This window comes from Mastomys coucha, unplaced genomic scaffold (genome assembly GCF_008632895.1).
Source record: "Mastomys coucha isolate ucsf_1 unplaced genomic scaffold, UCSF_Mcou_1 pScaffold21, whole genome shotgun sequence".
Lineage (NCBI taxonomy): Eukaryota > Metazoa > Chordata > Mammalia > Rodentia > Muridae > Mastomys > Mastomys coucha.
In genome coordinates, this window is record NW_022196904.1 from 95,907,486 (window position 1) to 95,917,574 (window position 10,089).

Below are 10,089 nucleotides of genomic sequence, written 5' to 3' on the forward strand. Positions count from 1 at the left end.
AAAAAAAAAAAAAAGTTACACACAACTGAGAGGACAGTATAGGCAAGAGTGCCTGGCATCTCGAATCTAACCTAAGCACCCTCTTTACCGGCTTCTATCAAGAATGGCAACAGGCCTGATCTTAAGGGTTGCTTGCTAGTAGTCACAGCTGCTCTGCTACAATTTTCTATGGCTGTTATACTGGGAAGATGTTGTTCTACAAATAAATAACTTGGCACATCTTACCTTGTTGGGTTCACTAATGTATTTCCAGTGTCTGCCACAAAGTAGGGTCTCAATAAAAAGAATAAATTGTAGCTCTGAGGAAAACTGTTGGTTTGAATCATGTTTATTTTCTGTGTTTTTAATCTAAATACATACTGTCAGGTCAGTCCAGAAGAGATGGATTTCATGAAGATAGAAAGGAATAGAGTTTATAGTAAAGAATCCAAAGCATCTTAAAGTCCCACAGACCTCAGGGTCCTTTACCTTGAAAAGGGCAGTCCTCTGCTGAGAGAAACCTTATCAAGTTGTGCTTCGATTATCTGGACCATGAGGTCCTCGAAGTCTCAGGGAACAGTGCCAGGCTGTCAGAGAAGGTCTTAGGCGACCTGGTAAGAAGCTTCACACCCAGAGAAGGCTCGTACCTTCTCCCATATTGTGCATTTTAATTCACTATCCAAGACTGTTTACTTACAATTACAAGTTGGAATTTCAAATTTTCTCCAATTTGTTAAATACAACATTTGTAAAGATTTTTTCCCCTCATGAACAATTTAAGTTACCTACAATTCTCCTAATTTTATAAAATATCATTCCACATCCCTTGTGTATCTTCCTAATGATTTTCTAAATCTTGAAACACTGAGCAGGTGGTGAGCAAGCATGAAGGGAATGAACTTGAACTCTAGCTTTACCATTTTTTCTCTTAATTTTGGGAATAGTAATCTCTATCTTAATAAGTGTTGCAGTGGTGATTAAATGAGATGGAGACATCTGTAATTGCTAAGAAAGTAATACACACACACATACACACATCTCATCTTCTTTTACGTTAATCAACTCATGGCTTAGATCTAAAGTAGTCTGTGGAGAGCATTTTCAATTTACTAATTTGACTTCTCTCTGCTCTTGTAGCACTGTGTTCATTCATCTGCCCAAGCATCAATCACATCATCAGATAATTATGACTACTGAGCATTCCCTCTCTGAGCAAACTTCCTGTCCGTGTGTCCCCACACCTATTACATGTCCTCTTATCTCAAGTCTCAGGATGATCTTTTCCTCTTAAGTCATCTGTATTTTGTCCTGGACCCAATCCTCCTTTTCCCTCTTATCCTCTTCCATCTCCCAATCTCATAGCATTACTCAGTGTCTACCCAGAATTGGTACATGTTTCATATCCAATACTAGACCTTCCTAAACTCCAGACCACAAAATCCAGATGGCTAGTGACAGGGTGTTATCTGTATTACAAACCATCTCTCCTGCAGCAAGCCAATACTGCCTTGCAAAGGAAAGCACATCTGTTTTTTGTTTTGTTTTGTTTTGTTTTTCAGTTCCAGGTAAATAAAGGGAAGCAGAAAGTGGAGAAAGTTTGGGTTTGAGGCAGTTTTTCTAGATGGGGAACGGAATGCCAGGATGTTTGATACAGCTCCACAACCTGCCCCCCACAGAAGATCCAGATGAATGGCTGGCAGCCATGTGAAGTGAGTAGGGCATTAAGAAAGCTCACAGCCATCCATTGAACTGAGTACAGGGTCCCCAATGAAGGAGTTAGAGAAAGGACCAAAGGAGCTGAGGGGTTTGCAGCCCCTTAGAATGAACAACAATATGAACTAACTAGTACCCTCAGAGCTCCCAGGGTCTCAACCACCAACCAAGGACTGCACATGGTGGGTCTGATTGTTCTGGCAGCACGTGTATAGTAGAGGATTGCAAATTCGATCATCAATAGGAGGAGAGGACCTCGGCCCTGTGAAGGTTCTGTGCCCCAGTGTAGGGAAATGCCAGGGCCAATAAGTGGGAGAGGGTGGGGTGGCAGGCATGGGGAGGGGGGAGGCAACAGGGGTTTGTTCTTGTTGTTTTTGTTTGTTTCTTTGTTTGTTTTTTGGAGGGGAAACTGGGAAAGGAGACATTTACATGTAAATAAAGAAAATATCTAATAAAAAGAAAAAAGAAAAAAAAAAAGAAAGCCAGCAAAGAATTGAAAGACTCTGGCCTGTGTGTGTTGGGGTTAGAGGTGTGGGTGGGATTCTCGTTACTTCTTGCTGATATGTGCAGGTCCACAAGAGTGTGCAGCAGTGCAGCGGTGAGTGTAGAGCCTTGTTTTGAGGGGTAAGTGAGGGCAGAGATTCCTAACTGTTGTGAAGTTTAGCAAGGCTTCCTAAGGAGCCAGGCAGGAGATTTGATTTGTCTCTGAGATCCAGCATGAGTGAAGGAAGCCTGAACCTAAGTGGTGCTCACTAGTATCTCCAAGTCTCTCCGATTGGGACTCCGGAGCTCTGAGTTTGGGATCCCCCTAAATGAGTCCAGGTAGGGCTTGCAGGTCCAGGCTTCTAGCTCTGTCCTGGGTGAGGGGCTAGAAAGCAAGCGTCAGGGAAAGGAGAAGGAGCCTGTGAGAGCATGAGGTGAAGTGGGTTGGTGAGCTGCAGAGCAGCTGCTTTTAGATAAGCTTCTGCAGTCCCTGGAGTTTAATTTCACTGCTGGACCTACCCTCTGTGGCTCTGCAGTGATCCAGTCTGCAGGTGCCCACCCTGGTAGAAACAACTCTGAGCTAATGGCTAGGGAATGGACAGTGTTGATGCCTTATCAAAATACCAAGTTTCTGGATCGGTTACCAGAGAACGGAACTTTCTTTTCTATTTTTTCTTTTAGTTTTTGAGAAGATAATATAATTATCCTTTTCTCCCTGCAAACCCTCCGTGAATCGTGCCCCACCCTGCTAACTTCTAAATATGCTGCCTCTTTTTCTTCAGTTATTGTTAACATACATATTTTCCCCTACATACATAATTATAACCTCTTCGGTTGTAGTGATGAATTTTTAGACACACTGCTTTAACTCCTGGTGGTCACACACAGTACATGAGCGCTCACCCAGGCGTTATCTGGATTTGCAAATGAAACACACACACACACACACACACACACACACACACACGCGCGCGCGCGCGCGCGCGCGCGCATGTGCTAGTTAATTTTAAAATGTCTTGGCTACCACAAAGGCTGGGCACTCTTAAACCTTCTTCTGCTACCCCAGGCCCTATCTGGAAAGTGGCCAGTGGCCACCCACCCGAATTCTCACATGGCTGGTTGGTTTTCTCTCCTGCAGCTCCTACATCCCATCCTTCTCTCTCCTGTCATGGCAGTTCTCTGTCTCCTTTTTCCCAGTTCCTAACCTTGGGTAGATCTAAAAGTCACTGGCCTCTGGCCTCTTTATTGATCAATCGAAAACCAACTTGGAACAAGGACCTTCAGTGTTTGGACACACAGATTCCAGATTAAATCAAAGCATTAGAACCAATCCCCAACATTCGGTTGGTGTGTATGTATGCTTTCAGTGCTAATCATATGGTATTGGATAATTAGTTTATGTGTTCCTCCCCGAGAAAGACTATTTCCCAAGCTTTACTTCCTCAGACATTTCCTAGCCATCCTAGAAAAACTCAAAACTTCCAGATTATTTTACTTTTCTCAAATATTCTGATTTGCAAATTTTCTGTTTTTCAGGAAACTAGTTTCTCAGTTGTCCCACCTGTGAACAATTTGATTACATCAACATATTTTCAAAGATATTACTCTTTACATTTAACAACTGTTCAAGTTTTGCTAGGCCATAAAATTCAGCCAAATTCCTGTCACCCCCAGTGCCCTGGTTCTTCTCAGGCAGAAGCACTGGCTTAGCTGGGCTCTATGTCAAGTCTCACCATCATCTTAGAGGCCATTTATTCAATGTAGTTTTGGTTTGTTTGTTGAGACAAATTTTTCACATAAACCTTGAGTTTCTTTTTCTTAGATATTTGTTTTTATTTTACAGTTGGAGGAGTATTTTGCCTTCGTGTAGGTATGTGCTCTTAAACACTGAGCAATCTCTCCAGCTCTAAACCTTGAACTTCTGATCTTTGCCTCCACCCTTCCAGGGATGGGAATTAAGAATAGCACCCCCACACCCTGTTTATGCAGTGCTGAAGGACTGAACCTGGGACTTTGGCTTGCTAGTGGAGCACTGTACCAACTGAACTACACCCCCAGACCAGAGGGCTTTATTAAATACTGTGGTTTAATACTGTTGCTTTTTGCTATTCTAACATCCATTATGTATACCATAAATGGCTAGAACTGTTGTGCCAGGGAAATGTTAGTGGTCCCCAAAAAACCAGACAGGAGCCAACCTGATGCAACTCAAAGCAAGGTCTTTATTCTGTTCAAGCTAGCTTGTCCCTTCAATGCACCACCGTCACTCAAAATGGTTTTGGTGATGGGAGAGAGCCGAATATCTATCGGGGCAAGGTTTATTGTAAGCAGTAAGTGAGGGTAAGTGTGAAAGCATCTAATTGGAGAGTTACTGTGGCCTTTAACATAATTGGCTTGTGCTGGGAGTCATATCCTAAACTTAATTTCTGATTCCCTCTGCATTGGTGGTCCTTAGGCAGAGGGTGGGCTTGTCACCTGGGGGTGTGGGTTTGTTGGAAAAACCTGGAGACACTGGTCTTGTTCAGGATTAGCCTAGAGACTGGAGCTTGGCTCTGGTTTTGTTGGGGGTGGAGGGCAAATTGGAAACTAATGCTAGGTACCAGCCTGTTAGTTTACCAGCCTGTGTTCAAACTTAGGTCATGTTCTCTAAACTTAAAAGATTAGGCCTCTCAAAACCTTCTAACCTTAGAACTGTTCTTCCTCATAGAACTTAAATGCCAACATTTAAACTTCATCCTGAACTCTTGGCCTGCTGTCTCTATAATACTCTGTGTTCATTGGTTTGTGCTTTTAATTTCTGGGTCCTTCTGGTTGTCCACACACACATGCATGCTTTTCAACCCCTGGATTTAATGTTTCAGTATCTCAGTTTTGCTTAAATGATGTAAAACTTATCCACTACTTAATAAAGCACATAGATCTTGATGCACAATGCTTTATTGTCTTTCATTTTCAGACATTTTACTACTGTTCCTTTTATCATTTTTATTTGGGGAGGGGCAACATTATATATATATATATTTGGTTTTTCAAGACAGGGCTTCTCTCTATAGACCTGGATGTCCTGGAACTCACTCTGTAGACCAGTCTGGCATCGAACTCAGAAATCCACCTGCCTCTGGCTCCCAAGTGCTGGGATTAAAGCCATGCAACACCACTGCCCGGCAAAATTTTATATTTTTAAGTAATATTATTTTAATGTTTGGTGTTAGTTTATGACTCTGTATTAAGGTAACAATGATCTCTCCTACTTTGCCTTGCTTTCTATGTATTGAAGGTTTTCTTTTGGATGTCCCATAAGAGCTTTTGTAAACATTTCCATAGGTTTTTAAATAGTAACTACAATCTGTCTGATTCTAGGTAACTGTGAAGTGAAGCATGCTACCTATGTCCTCTGTGTGATTGATTTCTCTGTTAAGGGTTTTGGAAGTCGCTTAGTCTCCCATCTCTGCTGTACCATTGATGAATTTGTTTCTTGCTTGTGTTTCAGATGTATCATTTGACATGTTTAATGGCAGCTATATTTCATTAGGAGGTACCCTTTCTATCGCTTAGTTCACACTGTCTAAATTAATGGATTTGTGATTTTAATTCATTCTGTATCCTGGTTCACTTGTGTCCATTTTGTTATCTGATCTTCCCTGTTGTTTTTTGATGGTCCTTTTATTTTCAACTTTGGGAGTGCATTTCTATTTTCTGTCTCTTGTATATTCTTGTGCTTAAATTTTGACTTAATTTACGATAGAAAATAAGTATTTTGTTATTTCTATCTTTAAAAAAGTATGCTATTACACTAGTTTTTTTTTTAAATATATGAACAGAGTACTTTTTTCCTTCTTTTTTAATGTTAGTTTAAAAAATACTTGGGACCATAGTTCATTTTTCTGGTATCGATTATACCTCTTTAGGACTTTTGCACCTGTAGAATTTTAAACTGGTGAGTCAGATCTTGTTCTTTGATGCTTCTTTTTTCAGTCTATTATACTTGCTTGTTTTTTATAAAATTGCTTATTTTAAATATAAATGTATTCAGTGAATTAATCTGGCAGCTGTATTTCTTTTTCTTTGCTAGCTGCCCAAAAACCACACAGAGAGACTAAGATGTATTAAAATCACCTTGAGCCAAATACTGAGCTATTACTACTCCATTCAAACTTCCAAGCTAGTCAGGCTTCCTCCCAGACAATATCCCCATGTTACTTGCATTTTTTTTTTGTCATTTATTTTTCCAGCTCTCTTCTCCTGATCTTCTGTACCTCTCCTCAGGATTCCACACACACAACCTACCCTGCCCCTCTCCTCCCCCTGCCTGGCAGAAGTTGCAGCCCTATTCTCTCTTCTACCCAGCCATTGGGTGATCAACATTTATTGACAAGTCAGAGAATATTTGGGAAGAATTATTGTCACAAACTTGAGACAGGATACATAGGCAATGTGATGTCCAATTTGAAATAAGATATGAGGGCAGAGAAATCAACATTTGAATAACATAAGGCTAACATTTACACAGTGCACAAAAACATTATGCCTGCATGTTTTGTTTCATCTAGGCCTATCTATAAAGGTGCTTCCAATTTATCTTTTATGCCATGTGGGGACATGAGCCTGTCAAGAGGGCCTTTCACCTGCTGATCACTGAGCTATCACTTCTTTTTTGTGTATCCTCACAGAGTGATGGTCTTGGTGATATGTATTTAAAACAGAGACAGAATTTTTGGTGAACATTGTTGGTGACTTGAGACAATGTAATTGCATAAACCAAAAATAGCTTGACAAACTTGGATCAGTTGGTGATGCTAGGTCACAAAGAGTGATGGGTATCAAGAGATGTGGCCGATTTTAGATTCCTTAATTGTGGGCTTTTATTGAAGGCTGAAAGAACTACTCCAGGAAAGCTTCATTCAGGGAGGACTTATTCTGGGAGAGCTAGAAGTGCACTGTGCTTAGTAGGACCTAGACATGGCCTAGGAAGGATACCGTTGCCCAACCTCTTTCCTAGTCCCAGCACTGAGTGAGAGCTCTCAAGCAGACAGTACCAGCTTCTGTGGCCTCCTACTTTAGGAGGATGGGGACTAAATGGATACAATGACAGGTCAATTAAGAAGATGGAGGAGTTCCCACATATCCAGCAGCTAGTTTTCCCATTAATAGTATTTATGTTAATATTGTACATTACTAGTCATGGAATAATGATAATGCTTTATTCAGATTTTTACCCGTGTTTATGTAATATCATTGGTATTTGAATAAGAATCTTGGAAATGTATTCCAACACACTGTCTGAAGCCTGAACCTGATTATCCTGCTTAAAGATTTCTTTTGTTTTGTATTTTGTTTTTTAAGCAAAAAACAGTTAAAAAAAAAAACAGTTTATCCCCTGACTTAGAATGTACTAATTTCAATGAACTTATAAAAGTTTTTAATTTTCAAAAAGTGTCTTCCTTTACCACTTGTTTTGTCTGTGTTTGTCTTTTACTGGGGGAGCGGGGGATAGCTGAAGTAAAGAAAAACATTTTCCCTATTCTAAGCAAGATAAAGAAGAGCTGGCGTTGCTTTAATTAGGTAATTTAAAGATTATTTTTAACATTATGTTAATAGATATGTTACCTATGGGTTGTGTTTGTGTTCTTTTGTTTGTTTGTTTGTCTGATTTTTAGTTTCCGAGGAAGCTGCATATTGACCCCATGTCTGAAGCTTCTAGAATTCTTTGTCCTGGTTCAAAAATCATCCTAAGTATAAAAAAGAAGATACCTATGGCTCTGATGTACTGGCATGCTACAGTAGGACAGATTTGAACAATGGTGGAACATACAGTAGATGACTGTCACAAAATTTCAAACTGGCTGTATGTGAATAAAGTGAGGTCATGGGGGCGGATGGGTCTTGGAGATACATAACTGCCACTGACAGACATGACTCTGAAATACCTCGATGGAAGTTCAGACACGTCCAGTATTTAGATGAGCCAACTCTCAGATCTTTGCCTTTAGTGGCTCAGACCAGAGGTTCATATGAAGGAAGAGATCCTGCAGCAGATGATGCTGGAACAGCTCTTAGAAAGCCTCCCAGAGAAAGCCAGGACTTGGGTGTATTCACAGCACCCAGAGAACAGCAATGATGTGATGCCCCTCACAGAAGGTGTGATTGAAATACTCAGTGACCTGGGTGATAACCTAGAAAATCAGGAGTAGACCCTGCCAATAGGTAGAATGGATCCCTTCTTCTGATACTAGAGGGCAGCAAGGGGTAGGGCCTTAGTTTAAAAGGGGATAACAGACCAGAAGCAAGGAAACAAATACCCAAAGGCCAGGGGGATGTAGTTTCAGGTAAGTTTATTCAATGTATTTTTCATGGCAGTATAATTCTAAGCAATAATACAAACAATGGGGTAGATTGGTTGATCATGGTTACGAGAAATTATTACATAAAGGTCTGTCACTCTGAGTTGCTGGAGTTGCCTGACAGCTTTGAAATTATATATCATAATACCGTAAAGATCTGAGGTAGAAAGAAATACGAGCCAAGTAATCAAAGTTTATATTGACAGTAAAATTAGTTTATGTGGTCATTTACAGTAGGCTAGATTCAGAGGGGCAGAAATTTGTCTGTTTCACATTATGGGGGTGGTCAGTAAGTTTGTGTTAAAAATAAATTTGTTAACAGCCTAATACAACAGCAAGAATAGAATAACTAAGGAACATAAAAATTATTTTACATGAGAAATTATTATGCAGAAATAGGAATAAGGATATACCAATATATCAAAGCTTCCAAAATAATATAGCACTTACAGGATGCTAAGAAGTGGCTCAGATGACAACCAAGGTCTATTTTCAGAAAAAGAGAAGTAATGTTCCATAAAGAACTTGAGACAGAACATGGATATTTCTTTGAACCAAATAGGAATTTTGGAGAACACAATTGCAAAGGTTAACATAGGAAGAACAATTAAGGGTAGAAAATGTGTTCAGGGAGAACAATAAGGAGAATTATCAGATTAAAGGTGGTGGTGTTTTCAAAGATAATGAATGCACTTCCAAAACACCAATGTTCTATTGACTAGCGCAGAGAATATGACACTGAACAGCCCCACAAGTTGTTAGAGCCATGACAAAAATTAGGCCATAATCCAAATTAAACCCAAACCACATTTACACAAGGTGTTGCTGAGAAATGTAGATGCATTTAAAACTCTAAGGCAGATTCAGTTTTTTTAGAGTCCACCTGCATAATTCAGGGCAACATATGATTTTCAAATACTAAGATCATTAAAAGTTTAAAAAAATGGGGGATGGAGCTGATGTATATTTGACAACTCTATTTTCAAGGAAGAGCATTTTAAAATTCCACAACAGTGTCCACTGTGAGCTACCTCAGGATCCCAAAGTATTGCTTGAGTCAAGAAACATCCCAAAAAGTTTCATATGCAGATATTCTCAACAAATGATGCTGGCTTGCTATCAGAGTTCATATCATATTCCAAAGCAAAAACACACAGAAGAGATGTCTATGTGTGTTGATAGATAAAAAAAAATATTCTGCTTTTTTGTCTTTTACATCACACTTTGTTACAAAATTCTACATAAAAAGTTGGTATAACAATTCATACAAGCATAAGTCCACACACTGAGGATCCCAACAAGGCACTCTGGGTATAAAATATTGGGATGTAGCTCATGCATCAAAGTACTTACTGAGTGTTAATTGTGATGGATATGTTTTAATAAACTGACTTTCTTTTGGATGGTCCAAAGATGAAAGTACCATTTTCACATTTTATTTTTCTCAATAGTTAGCTATTTGTGTCTAAGTAATTTTTTTCCTCCTGAATCCTCATACTTTTTTTTTAATGTGCTTACTAGAAGTTTAGGAAGATGGTTTCATGTGTAAGAGCACTTCCTCTACAAACAGAAG

General features: G+C 39.6%; 1 protein-coding gene across 1 annotated transcript in view; it reads left to right on the forward strand.

The window, feature by feature from the left end:
- The window catches only part of LOC116100809 (olfactory receptor 10A5), a 59,709-nt gene that overhangs the window by 41,513 nt on the left and 8,107 nt on the right, over nucleotides 1–10,089 (forward strand). The gene's annotated exons all lie outside the window — the stretch shown is intronic.